Genomic DNA, 20,799 nt, shown 5'->3' on the forward strand with positions numbered 1-20,799 from the left:
AATTAAAAAAAAGGAGGGAGAGAGAGAGAGATTCTCTTCCAACAGCTGATTTTTAGTGACTGGTGACTGAATTGTGGTGGATAGCATGTTTCATTGCCCTGAAGCTAAACGCGTGTGCTAACCGATTGTTGATTTTATCAGTGATACTTATTTACAATAAGATGCACTTCCATACTCAGAAATCTATCATGTTAACTGACTGGTAACAGAAAACTACACAATTATGTTTTGCGTCATCTTAATTAAATGATTTTTATTTGTCTTTTGAATTTTATTTTCCAAAAGTCATCAGTGTGGTATCAGCAGTCTCAGAGTTACAAGCAGAACTAAAATGGGAGTCTTGTCGAAAGGAAATTGCAGAATTCTCATCCTTACTGGCAATTTGAAATAATAATATGTTCAAGATAAAGACCCCAGAATTACATAGTGTTATGTCTTTATCATTTGTAATTAATATTTCTTCATAATAAATAGTGTTGTGGGAATAGCGGGTTATTTACATCTGGTACATACTACAGCAGATTGCACTAGAAACACTTTATTGACAATTTAATCAAGCTAATTTTTGCCCTGTTGCACGTGGCTAAAATAAAAATTGATGTCTGAAAGAACAGACACCATCTTCATATAAAAATTGATAACTCTCTCAGAAGTAATGAAGATTTAATGGTTTCATTGGTGTGACCAGGTGCTAAAGTGTGGAATGGCCAGTAAATGAGAAATCGTATATATCTGTGGATATTTCACTTTTTATTGTTACAGTAACAGTTTAATTTTGTTTGATTACAGTTTCCATCCATTAATGCTTGTACAAAACTGGTATTTTGTAACATGTATCCCAGTTATCAAGCATAGAAACTAGAAGTATCTGTGTTTGATCAAAGCAGAGTTTTGGAATCAAAACTCACGTAACAGAATTCCTTGTGTACAAATAAATCAGTCAGAATGTTGTCATTATACATTATGGGTTAAAAATATTTTATTGATAATTGAGTTGGGGAAAATTTTATGCTCTAGCCCCCCTCTCTTATATCAACCATTTGATCTGCTACCACATCCATAAAGGGGTGCAAATTGTCTGTGAAGTCTTGCTTATTGAGCATCTTTTGGCAAGCAGACTTCTGTTTGAACGATAACTGACGTAAGAGGTAAAAGTCAAGCAACACCAAATACTTTGTGAAAAGACAACAAAATGCTTTATTTATAGAATTATTAAGGAAATTGGTATGTTGGAGACATTATCTAGTATCACAGACATTTTGCAATAAGATTATAAAGGAAAAAGTTCTGTTTGGTAGTATATTTATTATTTCTAAGGATGCCAAAGCACATGAATGTTGGTTTTCTCCAGGTCATGGCTGTGTGTCTCCTTATCTGTAACAAATGTGTAAATTAATTTTGATGCACTAGCTGTTAGTGTACTTGGTCACTGGGTGAAATACCACTCAGTGAGAGCTTAACCATATTTTCCAAATAAAATAAATATTAAAAAAAAAATCTTTGAGGTACATTCTTGATAGCAGAAACTTAAGAGCCAGTAATTATTCTCTTTTTTGTTTTGTTCTCAAAGTGTGTCTTTCTTTCTTTTTATCAAGTGAAGAATAATTCTTCATGTGAATGTCTGTTCGATTAGTGTACATGTAAGTTTGGATTGTCATGTGTAGAACTGTCATTTTCTGTACCATTATTTGTATTCCGTCGACTGAAGAGTACAGGTAGCGTAAAGGCAGATCGAAATAAGTGTCCAAGGAATAGAAAAGCAACTGGAATCACTCAATAGAGGAAAGTCCACTGGACCTGACGGGATACCAATTCGATTCTACACAGAGTACGCGAAAGAACTTGCCCCCCTTCTAACAGCCGTGTACCGCAAGTCTCTAGAGGAACGGAGGGTTCCAAATGACTGGAAAAGAGCACAGATAGTCCCAGTCTTCAAGAAGGGTCGTCGAGCAGATGCGCAAAACTATAGACCTATATCTCTTACGTCGATCTCTTGTAGAATTTTAGAACATGTTTTTTGCTCGCGTATCATGTCATTTCTGGAAACCCAGAATCTACTATGTAGGAATCAACATGGATTCCGGAAACAGCGATCGTGTGAGACCCAACTCGCCTTATTTGTTCATGAGACCCAGAAAATATTAGATACAGGCTCCCAGGTAGATGCTATTTTTCTTGACTTCCGGAAGGCGTTCGATGCAGTTCCGCACTGTCGCCTGATAAACAAAGTAAGAGCCTACGGAATATCAGACCAGCTGTGTGGCTGGATTGAAGAGTTTTTAGCAAACAGAACACAGCATGTTGTTATCAATGGAGAGACGTCTACAGACGTTAAAGTAACCTCTGGCGTGCCACAGGGGAGTGTTATGGGACCATTGCTTTTCACAATATATATAAATGACTTAGTAGATAGTGTCGGAAGTTCCATGCGGCTTTTCGCGGATGATGCTGTAGTATACAGAGAAGTTGCTGCATTAGAAAATTGTAGCGAAATACAGGAAGATCTGCAGCGGATAGGCACTTGGTGCAGGGAGTGGCAACTGACCCTTAACATAGACAAATGTAATGTATTGCGAATACATAGAAAGAAGGATCCTTTATTGTATGATTATACGATAGCGGAACAAACACTGGTAGCAGTTACTTCTGTAAAATATCTGGGAGTATGCGTACGGAACGATTTGAAGTGGAATGATCATATAAAGCTAATTGTTGGTAAGGCGGGTACCAGGTTGAGATTCATTGGGAGAGTGCTTAGAAAATGCAGTCCATCAACAAAGGAGGTGGCTTACAAAACACTCGTTCGACCTATACTTGAGTATTGCTCATCAGTGTGGGATCCGTACCAGGTCGGGTTGACGGAGGAGATAGAGAAGATCCAAAGAAGAGCGGCGCGTTTCGTCACTGGGTTATTTTGTAACCGTGATAGCGTTACGGAGATGTTTAATAAACTCAAGTGGCAGACTCTGCAAGAGAGGCGCTCTGCATCGCGGTGTAGCTTGCTCGCCAGGTTTCGAGAGGGTGCGTTTCTGGATGAGGTATCGAATATATTGCTTCCCCCTACTTATACCTCCCGAGGAGATCACGAATGTAAAATTAGAGAGATTAGAGCGCGCACGGAGGCTTTCAGACAGTCGTTCTTCCCGCGAACCATACGCGACTGGAACAGGAAAGGGAGGTAATGACAGTGGCACGTAAAGTGCCCTCCGCCACACACCGTTGGGTGGCTTGCGGAGTATCAATGTAGATGTAGATGTAGATTTACAGAGTGTATGCTGTTTTGTGGGTGGGAAGTACATGAAATAACTGATATTTTGTTAATTTTTGGAACAGTTATTTCTTTTTCAAACACTAAAGAAAGAGGTGAAGTGTGAAGGAATTGTGGTGGAAGGAATTATGGTGAAACATTGAGTGGAAGTGACTGGAATTGGTTTGGATATTGGACCCATATTCAGGAGGAGCAGATTTCAAATCCATATCCATTATTCCAGATTCGGGTTTTCTGTAGCTTCTCTAATTCACTTGAAGTGAGTGTCAGTGTTGTTCCTTTAGAAAGGACATAACCAATTTCCTCACTTGTCCTTGTCCTATATGAGTTTGTGCTTATTCTCTAATGGCTGAATTATTGATAGGATGTTAAACCCTAATCGTTCCTCCTTTATTTTTGTTCTATACAAAATGCATTGTGTTCGATGTACTAAAATTACATGAGGCAAGCAGTAAGCCAAGGTATTCCCAAGGAACGTCACACTAACTGAAACCATTATTTCATTTTGACTTGTAGACTTACACAGTTGCTGTAAAAGATTGTGTTCTGGCATTTTTTCAGAGGGATTACTGCAGTGTTTGTGAAGCAGTTGTTTAATAAAAATTTTTACAGATAAGTTCATACAATTTAATTCCACATCTTTCAGAAATATTCTCAAAAACTAATGTCAATCATGTTTATTTCAAATAGTACTGTTATCATTTAAAATGGGTCTTTCAGTAACCAGTAATGAATCTTAACTTTGGAACTACTATAAGGCAAGGACTGAACACACATTAAAAGTTTATTAAAAAGTTATAAGCATGTTACTTGATGTGTGCTTGCAGTCTTTGTCAGTCCATGTCTCAGTATATCGATGTCCAGTTTGCCTCTAGTGTTGTGAAGATGTATATTCGCTTTGATGTCAAACTCATTTAAGTTGATTTTGACACAAGGCAATGCTGTATAGATGTATAAATTTACAAGTGTCAGTATCTAGGGCTTGATAAAGAGGGGTTGACAGTGTTACTTCGGTTTCACTTTGCTCTTTATTCTGATTGCTTTTCTTTTTAATTTTCAGACTTTCACTGACATAACAGGGAATGCTTATATCTTTGTGCGGTACGAAATGTGTGACTGAAATAGGTCAAAATATACCATCTTCAGATACTCATTTGTAAAAGCATTTGTCAATTTCCATGTCAGCTGGCACACACTTCCTACTCTTATGCAAGTTATACCTAATATGTTCCTCCTGGTGTATGAAAGTTAACAGTTTTACTGATTTGCTTTGTAAAACTTTAGTTTACCTCAGAATTAGTTCCTGTGTTTTATCAGGATTACAAATGAGTTCATTAGAAGAAAACCAATTCATTCTTAATTCATTTCAGCTATAGATGGGATGTTTATGTCATATAAGTCCGGTTTCATAAGTAGGGTGTTAAAGGACATGCAGTCAAAGGCTTCGCCATCACCATAAAGTACAACAGATTCCAGATCCTTAGTTTCAAATGCAGTTAACAGCTTTTTAACAACTTTACTGATAGCAGTAGTAGTATTTTTAATGTGCTGAAATTCAAACTGTCTGTTGTAGAGGAGATTATGCTATCCGAAATAGTTATTTAGCTGGGTGTAATTTAGAGACTGACACGTTGAAGAAAACTGGGACTTTTGAACTTGGTTGATAGTTGGGACAGATACGAGAGAGTTAGTTAGCTGGATGTATATTAGAGACCAGGAGTGCCTCGGAGTTTTCATACTGGGCAAAGCTGTAACATTTATTGATTGGAATTAACCTAGCCCTCAGGCTACGCTGCAGATCAATCTGTACCCACAACAAAGGTTTCAGGAAGGGGGAGGGGCAATATCACACTCTAGCCAAATTTTTGCATAATGCATCTACTTCCCATTGCATAATCAACTATTAAAAAACATCAAAAGCTAACTGCACAGTAAAGTCTATAGATAGTTCATTTATCTCACATCACATTTCCCAACAGTTCACCACAACAAATTGTACTGAAAGACACATTTTTGGAGAGAAACTAAAGTAACAGGACATATTTTGCACCTTTTATCCTCTAATCATTGTGAAACTCACACTAGTTTCATGATACTTACGTTAATGTACTCTAGTGCACTCGGGCGAGACATTTGCAAATTTATTCAAATGGTGGATAGAATAGCCAATGACAGGAAGAAAAAAAAAAGGTCTAAAACACCAAAAGCAATAATATTAAATGTAGATTAATGATGCAGTTAAGCATAATAGAGATATACAGACATGGATTCTGTAACAAAGTTTCAGCAACACTGCTTGTTCCCTTTTAATGGTAGTAGTGGAATGTGAAAATTGGGTGTAGGTTGGTAGGACGTCCATAGACTGAAAAACCAGAGCCTTAGACACTAGAGATGGGCAAAACTGTTCTTTCCAGAGATCGGATCAGAACTGTTCACTCCCTGAAATGAATTAGCTCTTTTTCATGACTCACCACTCATTCACAACAGAAAATAAATGGAAGGCACATTGCCCTTTAAACTTGGTTTATTCCAGGACTATACCTGTATTTTGATCTTATTTGATCCTATTTTGAAGTAACACAGATAATGAGTAAGAATTTTGTATTGTTTATTGAAATTTCCACGATAGGACAAAGTTTTTGATTATTGATTTATTTTGCACTATCGTGGTTTTTTGGGTGATCGGAAAATGTTGTAACTTGAGATTTACATTAACAATATATTTGGCTATAATGTATTAAAATTTCATTAACCTCGTACAAATACATCGCAAGCCATATATTTTTAAAGTGAACATTTCCTTCCAAAGACGCCTAAAATCGCAAAATCCGTACTACAATAAGAAAAAAATATATAAATTTGACTGTAAGACCAAAGTGCTGCATATAGCCTTCCGCAGAATAAAACAAGGAAAAATTGGTGTATCACTTTTGCTATACGTTTATCGGTTCGCTCGTAATTAAAGTGTAAATTCGAGTGACCATAATAAAAAATCCTATAGTAAGAGGAGCCATCAGGAACCTAATCTGATAAGTTTAAACAAATAAAAATAAAATAAAAACAAATGATGTATACATAACATAATTATGTAATATACATAACGGTATTACTACGAAGAACACTATCCAGTAGAGACGAACTCCGATGCAGAGGCGCTGAGTCAAGCAGGTCGACCCGCGAGCTGTATTACTGCGCGAGCTAAGACCCCAGAGACCAGAGTGACACCTGAGTTGCTTTGCTCAACGCTCTGGCAGAGTCGAGAACGGTGGGGTGAGCGTTGAGCGGGCGAGTTCCGAGGGTGGGGGGAGCGGTGAACGGCCACCACTCACCCGCTCGGAGACAAATCGTCCGCTCTCTTGCGAGCAGGTTGTTGCAAGTAGTTCTTATGTTCTCCGCTAGGAGGCTCTCTGTCCTGTTGCTCGCATCAACTGCCCAGAGGGCAGGACGTGCGACTGAAACGATCGCTGACGGAGTTCAGGTGCGCCAGACACTGCACACCGCAGAGGAAGCACAGAGACGGCACGGCATGTGTGAAACACAAAATCCAATGGGGCACTGCACAATGCAGGCAGCCAAGGCAGAAGCAGGGCAGAGGCCGGCGCTGGCTGTGTTGTGTGGCGTGCAGTGTGCTCTGACCAGCAGAGGCCCCACTGGTCTGCTCCGACTCTCTCTCTCTCTCTCTCTCTCTCTCTCTCTCTCTCTCTCTCTCTCTCTCTGCTGTGGGAAACGTTTGGAGCTACCGTTCTTTCTTTCTGAATCACTGATTGTTCACTCCTTTGAAAGATTCAACTCTATGAATTAGTTCAGGAGCGGATCCCCCATCTCTATTAGACACCCATAAGAGCTGTACTCCGTGGAAGCCACACCCCCAAAACTCTGCTAGATAGGCATTTCGAGGTGCAGCCTTACGAATTGCTACTACTTGTTCAAAAAAGATCCCTTGATAACACATATCAACAGTTCCAAGAACATTGACCATCATTAATTAAATCTATGTGGGAAATGTGCAAAATATAATTTAAATTATGTAATACATTATTGAGAATTTTTTAAATACATATTTTGGGGTGACTCCACCTCAGAGCCTTTAATTATGAGCCACACCTCTTAGAGACATAAAAATGTTGGGGAAAACTGGGACCATAGATATTTTGTTGGTAATTGGAGCAGATGCTTAGAAATTGGTTGGTAATTGGAGCAGATGCTTATATCTCCTTTTTTAGAGATTGGTATCACTTTAGTGGTTTTAGAGTGCATCAAGGAAAACTCCAGATTTGTAATATATTGCAAACAAAAGAAAGAAGTTCACAGATTAGGGTAATGTTGTTTCTTTTAATTGCAAACTTTGAGAAGCCATAACATTCCGTACTACTTCAGTTAGAGAATCTTGTCACAGCTTATCTAATATTCCTGAGGATGGCAACATTCCAGTGGGAGGAGTCCCTACAGTGTGGCTCAGCACAAGCAGGTCTAATGCACATGTACTATTTTTCTTGATTTTGTTTTTCAGCTCACATTCTGAGGTTAGGAAGTAATCATTTACTACTGCTTGATCCAGCAAAGTGTCTTTATGTGTAGGTTTTGGAATTTTTTAAATTATGTACCATATTGCTTTACATTTATCAGTAGCAAGTTCTGTGTAACGTTATCTAGCAAGCTTTCTGGCCAGGGTAGGTTGGGCTTTGTCATCCCGCTCAGTCCCTTGTTTTCAAGCATGCTTATATATTCTGCACATGTGAGTATCTCCTCTCTAATGAGGACCAGCTCATCTGTGTACTGTTTTCACCTTTTATTCTTCTGTTTATGCGTAGGGGAACTTCTGATTAATGGTGAACGGGAGTAACACAGCTCAGTGAGCTTTTTCAAAAAATGGTTAAGAACTGTTTCAACCGTGCCCTTCCCACATTCTGTGTTCAGAACAAAGTCCCAGTTAATCTGTCAATAAATAAAGTAATATATCTTTTTTATCCATGTAACACTAGAATTACTGTTGATTGATATGTCTGACTTAGACTATTGTTCACAGCTGAATGTTAAAATAAGTGGTTGATAATCTCTTAGAGCTCCACCAACAAGACATCATACACACATTTATCAGCTCAAAAGTATCCAGAAACCCCTACATCATGCTGAACTAAACCACTACATTTCATGAGAGGTGGACCTGCCATTATCAAAGGAGGTGAGGCATATGGTGGTGTTAGTAGAGAAGCAGGAACCAGCAGAATGGATCAGTCAGGAGAACTTAGTGACTTCAAATGTTGACCAGTCATTGGATATTACTCGAGTAACAGATCCGTAGGCAACATTTCAACCCTTCTAAAAACACCAACGTTGACTGTTGCTGCTGATGTCATTGTGAAGCAGAAACGTGAAGGAATAATGACAGCTAAACCAAGACCAGGCAGACGTCATGTACTGACGAACAGAGGCCATTGAGCATTAAAAAGAGTGGTTTGAAGAGAAAAAAAGAGGCATGGAATCAGTAGAGGGAATTGCTCAAGCTCCAAAGAGCTACCGGCAGTCCATCTAGCACAATGACTGTGCGTATGGAGTAGAAAACAATGGGGTGTGATGTTCAAACAGATCCTGTAGCTAGTGCTAAGTTACACTTAAGTGATATGAAGTCACTGGAAAGTAGATGACTGGAAATGAGTAATTTGGAATGGTATGTCACAGTATACCCTGTTGCAATCCAACAAAGGGGTCTGAGTTAGGGTTTGGCAAATGCCTGGAGAACGTTACCTGTCAATAGTGAAGTGTGGAGGTGGTAGCGTTACAGTATGGGAGTATTTTTCATGGTTAGAGTTTGCTCATATGAGGGTCATAGATCGAGCTGATCAAAATGTATCCCTATATAGATGCTCTATAAGAAGGAAAAAGTGGTATTTCCCCATCATTGCACATTTCGTAGACATTGCAGGGCAAAATACCTGGTACCTGTACAAGCACAATGAAGAAACCATAGATCATCTGACATTTCGTTACCAAATTGTCACTGCAGTACTTGAAAGTAACAGCAGAGAGACTACCAACACAGGGTGTCCTAGTAAGAGGGCAAAACAAGACTCTCAATTCAATGGAAAGGAACATTATGTTGCTGAATTACCAATGGATGAGAAAACAGAAAAGTAGTAGTAACTGAAACGTCAAAACTATCACAAAAAGACTATTACAATATGCTTAAATTATAGTGAATCCTTCATGTTTGTTGCTTTTTATCTTATTATACAATTTCATAAAACATTTTTTTAAGATTATTTTGTTTATTTAGTGTATTTATTAATTGTTTAACTTCAGAAGTAAAATTTATTTACGTTTATTTGAAAATAATGATATCTAAACAAGTTAACTGTTCCAAATCATAAACTTCACAAAAAGTTCCCCTATTGTCCAGAAGTCTTTTTGGGAGGATGTCCATTTCTGTAAATACTAAAATCAATACATACTTAAAAATTTTTTTTTCTTTCTTCCTCACAATCTTATTAAAGAATGGAGATAATTTATAACTCTGTTAAAAAAATATAAATATAAAAAATATTCGGGGCTATCTGGGTTAATAATTTTGTTGATAAGATCACAAACTAACTTTTTCCCATTATAGTTTAAGTGTATCCCAGGATTAGAGTGTAGCTCATGATGCAGCTTACTCATATCCACTACAGTGCAGTTTGTGTGTTCAGAATGTAGTTTCTTTATTTAATTTTTTTTAATGTCTTTATTTACACATGAACTGTAGATTAGGTCATGCCCATGAGACACTGCAGTAACTACTTAATTTGTTGATTTATTCTCTTCTTGAAAATTCTGCAGAGCTCTCACCCAAATGTCTGCTTCATTTTTTGCAGTGCCACTAAATCCCATTGTACCAGTTGTAGTCATTTTCTTGTATTATTATTTTTTGACTGCAAAATGTACACATTTTGTTCCCAGTCCAAGGTTCACCACGTTAGTCACTGCTATGTCTTGATTTATCTCGCAGAACGTGCTAGATAGTTTCCTGCCTTAGTTGTCTATTAAAAAAAATGAATAATCACCTTTGTTATTTTATTTACTTTTTTCCCAAAATGACAACTTTCAACTTATTGATTGCAGTTTCTCAGTCATTTGCACAGTCTTTATCACAGTCACTTGTTTGCAAAACACCATAGAGGGAAACCCTGCTTTTACACTTTTCAAGGGACTTCAAAAAATGATGTAAAATGTGGGAAATAATGTTTTCAGCTGTAAAAGTTACGTATAGGATACCCCCCTTGCACATTATGTATGTTATATGTACGTAACAGCCATCAAAAGACATGTCAGGGACTTGTTTATCATCTAATGAAGGTTTATTATCGAATAAAAACCGCTGATGTAACTGGAACTGGTAACTATCTGGGAAGTATGAACATTCGACTCAATTTCATACGTCATCATCAATGTTTTTGAAAACTTGCACCTGTCGTTCATTATTTAAATAATGAAATACTGCACTAGTTACGTATTTTTCATGTTTAGTATGACGCTTTTTGAGACTTTTTTCTCATTGTCAAGTGCAAATATGTAAATAAATATTTTGTATGGTGGTTGAATATGTGTTGTTCTTCATCTCTTGCACTGTAGTTGTCTTTTTCAGGTTATCAGGTACTGTGCCTCATCAGTTATGTAGAAAACAACACACACCATCAGAACAGTCACAAAACTGCATTTGCGCAGTAGAGATAGTTTGCAAATGGTTGTGATTGGTCATGATATCTTCATTCGAACGAACCTAGTTACTCATATCAGCCACCACGCAATGTAGAGCTTGGCAGCGGCGGCAGATAAGGCACAAATTGTTCCAACTTTTACACATTTATCACTTCAGATCCGTTGAGTAGAGTGCCCTGGTGTCAAGAAACTTAACCCCGTGATATTTGTAAATGCTATTGGATGGCCAATATCATGCCAGTGTCATTTTTTCTCCACAAACATTTTTTCATAATGCGTAAATCACGGGAAAATTGTAAATATTTTGATGCAAAATCAAGTGCAGATTAACATTGTGGGCATAGGAAATTAGACGGGACCGATAAAAAAATGTCGTAAATGGCGGGAAAACGTTAATTCCGTCAACGTAAAGCCAGGGTTATACTGTATTTGTTTTTATCCATAAATGTACCATGTTTTGTAAGTTTCTTGCCTGTTTTGCAGCTAAAGTCCTACCTATAAGTGTCACTTCCTTCCATGTGCATGACTTATCACTTTCATACTGAGTAACTTTACTTCAGTTCTGCTTTGATTGCAGTTTCTCATTTTTATTCTTGAGTGTCACTGTCTGTTCTTAAGGCATTGGCTATGAATTATAAGCTTGAAAATCTTTCAGTTAATTTTGTTATTTCAACTTTACAATTATCTCAAACTCTCTAACTGCATAACTGTAACTTTTTTGCATATTAATACTCACCATATAGTGGAGACGCCGAGTTGCAGATAGGCACAACAAAAAGATTGTCAAACAAGTAAACTTTCGACCAAAAAGGCCTTCATTCAAACCAGAAAACACACACACACACACACACACACACACAGAGAGTCTCTGGCTGCTGAGACACCCAACCTGGATTTTCCATTGTTTGTTTGTTATTCCCCCCCCTTATTAGAATTATGCACTTCTGCACTTGTGGCAACCTTGAATAATAGTGGCCATTGCAGAAGCGTATGAAAATGAATGTTTAACAGGAAAAGTCATTCTTAATAGCTCATATTGGATCGTACTTAACCCCTACTTTGATGCAGTTCAGCAATTTTCTAGGATAGTCATTCATAGTTCACTAGTTGTTGCAGAATCGTACATAATTTGTCATTTAGTAAAATTGTTGTCAGTCAATACCAGTTTGATGGGACATACAAAGTGCTAAATTGAAACTATTATTAAGAGCAAGGACTTCATCTCCATTGACTTTACATGAAGAACTAGTACTTCTTTACTGCCATGCAAAGTGTGGCACAGATTTGTTACCCATTATTTATGTAGTTCCACAAGTTTCAGTTGCTTTTGTGGATAGCAGGAAGGATTTCAACTGAAACTTTGAATAAGAAATAATCATCTCATATTTAATGTGTAACTGATTATGTAACATGAGTCGCAAATCAAGATAACTGTTTATGTATTGCTAGGATGCTGGATGTTTACAAGACTTCAAAATGTAGCAGTAAGCATAAATAATGTTTGTTATTTTTAATTTATGAGAAATACAGATACAAGCTTCAGACTATCTCTAAAATGCAAGAAAACTCAAACAGTAGTATTTCTTTTTGTATTTATATTAATCATGAGGCATGAGGCAAAATTGGCTGCACAACTCATTTTGAACCCTCAAAATTGTTTGATGAAATATGGATCAGGAATTCGAACCTATTTTAACTCAGCTTCCTAAACTGATAGGTCACCATGTAGACCCTTACAAGTGGTTCTCTTCTCAGTCTTGCTGCATCTGACATGGCTGATAACTTAGTCCATCGTCCAGCATCAAGCTGGCACTTAAAAACCCTCAAGTTGTATTTTCCATAACTGTCTGTCTCAGGTTCACAATTTCTGTCAGTACAAATGTGCAATTTCTATGTCCTGAATGCTAGTGTGAGTCTAAATACACAAGATAATGCAGACAGTTTCATCTCAAATCATACAGGACCTGTCAATTCATGATGAATTTCTCTGGAAAAAATATATGGCAGACCTCTATATCACATGTGTTAAGAAATAAAGGTTGGCAGATGTGTTGCTTTAAAGCTCCCTCTTTATATGTACAAATTTAGTTGTCTCTCTCTTACACACACACACACACACACACACACACACACACACTCACTCTCTCTCTCTCTCTCTCTCTCTCTCTCTCTCTCTCTCTCTCTCTCCACCCCCCCACCCATCCCCCTCCCTCTTCCCCTCTTTCTCTTTTATGGGGTTTCTTGTAAGTTACAAATTTAAGAAAAAAATACAAAAGGTTTAATTTTTCTACTGAAAAAAGTTTTTTTTTTTTTAAATGTCCTAGATGCGACTGATTTAACAGTAAACATCATCTTCTGTACTCCAGCTATCTATATTATGTAAATATTTATCACTAAAAATTTAAAAAATTACATTTTTTGAGTTTTTCCGGATTATTTACTCAAAGACCCCCATCACAAAACTTGTGAAAACTGCACAATATATTGTTTGGTTAATGTGTTAGTAGTTACTGCAATCAAAGTGGGCAGTATTTCTCTCTGTAAAGTGTTAGGAATTTTTCAATATTCTGTATATTTCACATCATTGAATTTCTAGTGTAAAATATGCATGTTGGCAACACTGTTTCCAGCTCTCTTCTGTTTATAACAAATGAGTGAGAACTTGCACATGACTCATTCTACATAGAGTTTTGTGTTTGATTTGAACTTTTTGTTAGATATAATGTCAGTGAGGAAATACAGTAGTGAAAGGATGAGGTTTGTGGATTATCAAAAAAGACACACAGAGGTGGTATTTGAGAAAAGTGAAAAACACTTCACAGTTGTTGGAAATCTGTCAGCCATATTGCAGAAATATCTTGGTCCTCAAGTAACTGTGTTACTATCACATCCATTGTGCGGGAATAGCTGTACTTGTTACATAAAGATATTTAGTGATAATCAGCTTGAACGATCACTGTCACCGGAATGTGAAACTAAAGAAGACAGTGCAGATGTTTATATTCCTGGGTGTGAAGTTGTTGATGCATTGAATGTTAGCATTTCTGTTGTAGCCCATAATATATATCCCCTCTTAAATTCCCAGGCAAGATAAGACAACAAGAAGAAAATAGTATGTACGAAGAAAAGTGGAAGAAGGTGAAACAAGTTTTACACAAGCAACATCCTGGAAACTTTGTAAAGTGTGTAACATAGATGCACTTAGTGCAGAACCTGAAGATAGTGACATGTGCACCCACTGTGATACGTGGTTTCAAAACCTAAACATTTCTATCTTGGCAGCCACCTATACTAAAAGATACAATTACTGACACTGATACCAGATAGCTACTCCAAGCATCAGATACAGAAATACATTCCCACTTCTACACATTATTTAATTTTAAAAGGTAGTAAAATAAAGAATGAAAAAGATATTTGGGCATGCCTAGATTCCTACTGCGGGCAGTCATTGCAAGATGATACACTTAATGGTGCTTTGGAAGGTTACCTAAGTGATGACAAAGATTGCAGCAGGCAAAGTCCTAATCAGCCTGATGTTATCTCTTTCAGTGAAAATTGTGAAAAGGGTAAAAAGATATATGAAAAGATCAGTAAGAGAAGCATATCTCCTAATGAAAAGAAAAAGGAGAACCCAAATTTAAAAATTTCTCTCTCCCAGTTCTACTCCTTACAACCAAAATGGGTAAAATGCCAGCCAGTGAAGGAAGTATGCACATTTATTTCCTGCACTAATTTCAAACTTACTTGTTTCACCGTAAGTAGTGTCACAGGGAAGAAGCAGTCAGAGATGGACCTGATGCTTTTGTTATGTGTCAAGAACCATAAGAAAAATGCTGGTTGCAGGAGTGTGCATTGTGTCCTTGTTGTTCTGAATGGGTGACCATTGAAGCATTACACCTTCAGGATGCTGACAGTGACATAACCTATGCATTGTGGGGGAGAGGAGAGTTGGTGAAGAAGATAGTGGACCTAGGGAACTTTTACAGAGGTTAGGCATTGGGTCATGAAAGGAGTAGCTCATCTTCACATCCACAGGATTTAGAGACAGGCCATAGCAGAAGTAAAATCAGCCACATCCCAGAGTACTGACACATTAGTTCTTGATTTTGACTTTCCTGAGAACTGGTTTGGTGCTTTTCAGAACGAAATTCAAAGTTATCACTGGCACAAATCACAAGTGTCAATATTCACATGTGTTGCACATTTCTTTGGAACATCACACTGTTTTGCTGTTGTCAGTGTTGATCTCATTCATGACAGTGCACGTGCATGCTATGATATACTGTCAGCATGATAATAGATGATATGGCATACATTTCCTAAACATGTGTATGTGACTGATGTAGCAGTACCTCATTTTAAAAATTGCTTTCAGATTTAGGAACTTGGAAAACACTGTACAGGAATTGAGTCATAAGATGGATATTTTCAGTAACAAGTCATGGAAAAAGTGCATGTGATGGGGTAGGAGGTGTGCAGAAACATATTGCAACAAGATTTAATCTCCAATATGACACTGTTGATGCTATAAGAGATGCTGTTGGATTTTTACAGACCATATCAAAATTACTACAAAACATGACAGTCTTACAGAAGTGGAAGTACATTAAAGGAATTCCATTTAAAAAAAGATAGAGTGCTCTGCTATTAAGCCAGTGGTAAGAATTCAATCAAGTCACTGCTGGGTTGCATTCCAGAGTGGCATATATATTGCAAGAACAGTTCTCCACAAAATTCACTGTTAGTGTGTGTGAAATGCAGAGACCTCAGTATAATTTAGAAGACTGAAAAATTTGGTGGGTGGGACAAATAATTAGCTTCTCTCATGAGCTGCAGAATGTAACCGTCTCCTTTATGACACCTCATCAACAGATCAGTGTACAGTTCCCATTTCCTGTGTACTGCTCTTGTTGGATCATCCTTGCCCATGTGCAAATTCATCTCGGCTATATTAAGTTCAGTGAGGAGCAGATAATAAAAAAAACTCTTCAACGTGCAGTGTTGATTGTTACAGTGGAGGAAGTTTTTAATTAATGGAATGTCATAAAGAACTAAAATCATGATGGAAGACTTTAAAATTTGTAAATAATATCAGAAACAGAAAAGCGTGTATACAAAGCTATTTTCTATATCTAATGTTTTTATAAACAGTTGTTTTCCCGCACTCTTATAAGGCTGTAAAATAATTATTTTGATTAAGATATACCAGTTTCACATTACATTTACTGAACATCAGCAAGCAATTAAAATTTTGAAATGTCCAGGATTTTTTGACCTTGAAAGTAACTAGATTTAATGTACAAATTTCTCAAATTTTTGCACTGTAAAGTATTGCCCAATGTTGACTGTACCTTCCATAAGTACAATGACCAGCTGACGTACCATGCAATTTTTAGGATATTCCGGATGGGGATTTTAGAGAGAATAATTTATAACTACTCAAAAAATTTCAGATTCTCTCATCTTTATGTAGAAATATTTTGATAGTGTAAGAATTTTGGGCATTAGTCATAGCTGACAATTAACAGTCTTTCTCAAGACAGTTAACATCCTGTGACTATTCATATTTTCAAAACATAATTTTAAAGTTTGCTAAAAGTTACAAATTTTCGTAGTTTATTTTTCCAAATTAAAGATGAAAGAAGCTGAGAAGTGTGTATGTGTTAATCATGTCTGATGGTACAGTGGACAACGATTTTATTAAAAATAATTTCAGATCTCTATTGCTTGTAGTTTTTTATTACAATTATTTTTGTTTCTCTTTCATTACAATGTTTTCACAAATATTTTATTTTTCGAGAGGTGTCTTGTGGAACTTCAACTATATATATATTTTCAGAAAACTTTGAAATAATGATGTGACGCATTCACTCTTGATCTGTAGGATATGAGATGAAATTGCTCATGCATGCTGTCGTGCTGATTAAATGAAGGGATAGCAGGAAGTTGAGTGGTAGATAGTTAATCTAAAATCAATAAAAAATATAGTTAGCATGAATGCATAATTTGACTAGCTTATAATAGTGCTAAAATTTAACACTGACTACCAAAGTGACGCATCATTCTAATGAAAAATTACTTGCCCATTCTGCGAGTGCTGTCAGTTATTTGTCACTTTTTTGAATTTAAATTAAGGGCAATTAAATCCTTAATGGACTTAAAATAACCTAATAAATTATTTAAAACGTATATTTCACAAATAGTGTGTGGTGTGTATGATTGTATCCTAGCATATGCCACATTGTTACTAGATGTAACTGTCTTCATTGATCAGAAATCAAACTTTTAATTAAATAAAAGCATATCTTATCAACACAATATTATGATGTCAGCAACAGTAGGTACCTCAAAAGATGTGTTCCACAATACTCTTTAGTATAACATTGATTGTTACTGTATCAACCTTAGTTAATCAACAATTTTCAAGGTTTTTGACATACAAATTTCTTCACCCTGATGAAACTCAATAAATTCGTATCATTCTGATACATATACGGCATCAAAATGTTCAGTACATCACATTCTTTGAAATGATTTATCTTGCTTGTCTGTACGTTGTATAATTGCCATGACACAATGAGATAGTTAACATGGTACAAATACTAGTGCCACATGTACTCAGATGACCAGTATGGCACAAGTTCCAGATGTACTAAAACTTTGCTGCCTCTTGCCTCTACATGGCCAGCACGTGATACTGTGACTCTGCACTGACAGCTTCCATCAGCTGTACCATCCACCTCTATTGCCTGGCATGTTGTGCCCTTGGGAGTGCCTTTCAAGTCCCAAACTGCTGTGCTTAAAATTCAGGATTTGCATTCATTTTTGTGGGGTTGAAATCTTTATCTTGTCAGCCATCTTGATTTAGGTTTTCTGTGGGTTCCGTGAGTTGTTGGTGAGTGCCAAAATAATTCCTGTGAAAAGGATATGGCTTCCGTGCTTCCCAATTCTTGCTCTATCAGAGTTTGTGTTCTGTTTCTAACGACTGTGTCATTGATGGAATGTTAAGCACTCCCTTCCTCTGTTTCCTTCTTACCCTACATACACTATACTGTGTCATTGATGGAATGTTAAGCACTCCCTTCCTCTGTTTCCTTCTTACCCTACATACACTATGTGATCAAAAGTATCCAGACACCCCCAAAAACAAATGTTTTTCATATTAGGTGCATTGTGCCGCCACATACTGCCAGGTACTCCATATCAGTGACCTCATTAGTCATTAGCCATCGTGAGAGAGCTGGATGGGGCACTCCTCGGAACTCATGGACTTCGAACGTGGTCAGGTGATTGGGTGTCACTTGTGTCATGCGTGTGTACATGAGATTTTCACACTCCTAAACATCCCTAGGTCCACTGTTTCTGGTGTGATACTAAAGTGGAAACGTGAAGGTACATGTACAATACAAAAAAGCACAGGCCGACCTCGTCTGTTGACTGATAGAGACAGCCGACAGTTGAATAGGATCGTAATGTGTATTAGGCAGACATCTATCCAGACCATCACACAGGAATTGCAAACTGCGTCAGGATCCACTGCAAGTACTATGACAGTTCAGCGGTAGGAGAGAAAACTTGGATTTCATGGTCGAGCGGCTGCTCATAAGCCACAACTCACACCGGTAAATGCCAAACGATGCCTCACTTGGTGTAAGGAGCGTAAACATTGGACGGCTGGACAGCGGAGAAACGTTGTGTGGAGTGATGAATCACGGTACACAATGTGGTGATCCGATGGCAGGGTGTGGGTATGGCGAATGCCTGGTGAACGTCATGTGCCAGCATGTGTAGTGCCAACAGTAAAATTCAGAGGCGGTGGTGATATGGTGTGATCATGTTTTAACATGATTGAGCACTGTTCATAATGCACGGCCTGTGGCAGAGTGGTTACACGACAATAACATCGCTGTAATGGACTGGCCTGCAGAGACTCCTGTCCTGAATCCTACAGAGCACCTTTGGGATGTCTTGGAACTCCAACTTTGTACCAGGCCTCACCGACCGACATCAATACCTCTCCTCAGTGCAACAGTCCGTGAAGAATGGGCTGCCATTCCCCAAGAAACCTTCCAACACCTGATTGAACGTATGCCTGTGAGAGTGGAAGATGTCATCAAGGCTAAGGGTGGGCCAACACCATATTGAATTGCAGCATTGCCGATGGAGAGTGCCACGAACTTGTAAGTTATTTTCAGCTAGGTATCCAGATACTTTTGATCATATAGTGTATACAATGGGTGCAAAAGTCCACATATGCTTGTGAGGTATTATTTCTAACAGTTTCCACCCGTTCGATGGGCTGCTTTTCCACAAAAATGAAATAGGTACTCCACCCTACATTATCATTGTTTCACATCTGCATATTATCCATGCCAGTTGTATGTTAATGAAGCATTGACCTGCCATGTAATAGAACTCATCTGGACTATTGCTTAATAATGCAGCACTGCTATCTATCTTAATGGCCACTGCTTATGGTTCTTGAGTTTGTGAGAAATTGCTCATGTGATGCAGAGCCATGCTGTTTGTTCTTGTGTGATAGTGGCAAGTTTTGAAACATATTTGACACTATTTGAGACAAGAGACATCACTTAAAAAATTGTCATAATGCCAATAATTCTGCAATTCTGTATAGTAGCTGGCCTGAATTTGTGAGAGGTAAACCTGTTTCGTAAGTGTTAGACGAATATGTGACGATAGGAAGTGTTCCATGCAAAAATTTATTATTAAGGAAAAAGTAGAAAAGAATTTAAAAGAGATAGGAAAGGACAGATGCCTCCCAGGAGCTAGACAAAAATAATTTAGTTGGTTGTTTCTCATGGTTCATGCACGTGACAATTCATTATAATATGAAACACATCAGTATATCAGCTCAAATTTTTATACAGCTACATTTTGCTTGTTTGCATACTTGACAGCTTCCTGTTGACTTTTGTCTCAAGTTCTTTCACCAACATTTGTTTAGCAAGTGTTAAACATCAGCTGAAGATCCCAATTGGCCACAAAAGCTTCAACAATTTTGTTTACGTAGTTGTTCTTAAACTTGTACATTGTATGATTATTATAAATGGGCTGTATACTTACTCACTTCAAGACACATTGAGAACTAAGAAGAGGGTTCAGTAATGTGGAACTTAATTACAGAATAATTGAAAATTATTAAAGGTGGAGAAGAATTGAATGTAAAGTGCTGATTTTTTGGGGGGAGGGGGGACTCAGTTACAAGAAATAATGCTAAAAAGTTGAAATAAAATTGACAGGTCACAGTAGTGCTGAAGTCTTCATTCCATAGTATACGTATTTCAGTAAATAACCATGACAGCTAAGTAATTGAAGAAAAACTATGTAATGGCTGCAGTAAAGTTTTTATCGAAGTAGAGAAAATACTTGACCAAGTGAGGGAAAGGCAGTGGCATTGTAGCTAAATAAGAGAATAGATCCATCAGTGTTGTGACATTAATGAAATTGCTTTCACATTGGAGTTGAACATAAAATGTTACACACACACACACACACACACACACACACACACACACGACTGCAGTCTCAGGCAACTGAAACCACACTCAAAAATATACATCAATCAAAATCAGTAGTTTTATTAAGCACAACATGTAATAATGCAGAGTTTCAGATGTAGAAGAATGATGTAGTTGGAGAGGAACACAGTCTTATTATCAAGAGAGAAAGATTACGGGAAGAAACATTATGGACATGTAAATTGAAAGCTGTATGTTGAAAGAGGACGTCAGAGTACTAAAAGAACATCCGAGACCATCCATGAGCTGGATACCAGAGAATGTTCTGTTTGTGCTAAACTTAATGATGACACATGT

At 37.4% G+C, this 20,799-nt stretch overlaps 1 protein-coding gene across 1 annotated transcript in view; it reads left to right on the forward strand.

Moving 5' to 3' along the window:
• LOC124722307 (transmembrane emp24 domain-containing protein 1) overlaps positions 1-20,799 on the forward strand; it is a 45,718-nt gene that overhangs the window by 10,800 nt on the left and 14,119 nt on the right. The window lies entirely within an intron of this gene.

This window comes from Schistocerca piceifrons, chromosome X (genome assembly GCF_021461385.2).
Source record: "Schistocerca piceifrons isolate TAMUIC-IGC-003096 chromosome X, iqSchPice1.1, whole genome shotgun sequence".
Classification (NCBI taxonomy): domain Eukaryota; kingdom Metazoa; phylum Arthropoda; class Insecta; order Orthoptera; family Acrididae; genus Schistocerca; species Schistocerca piceifrons.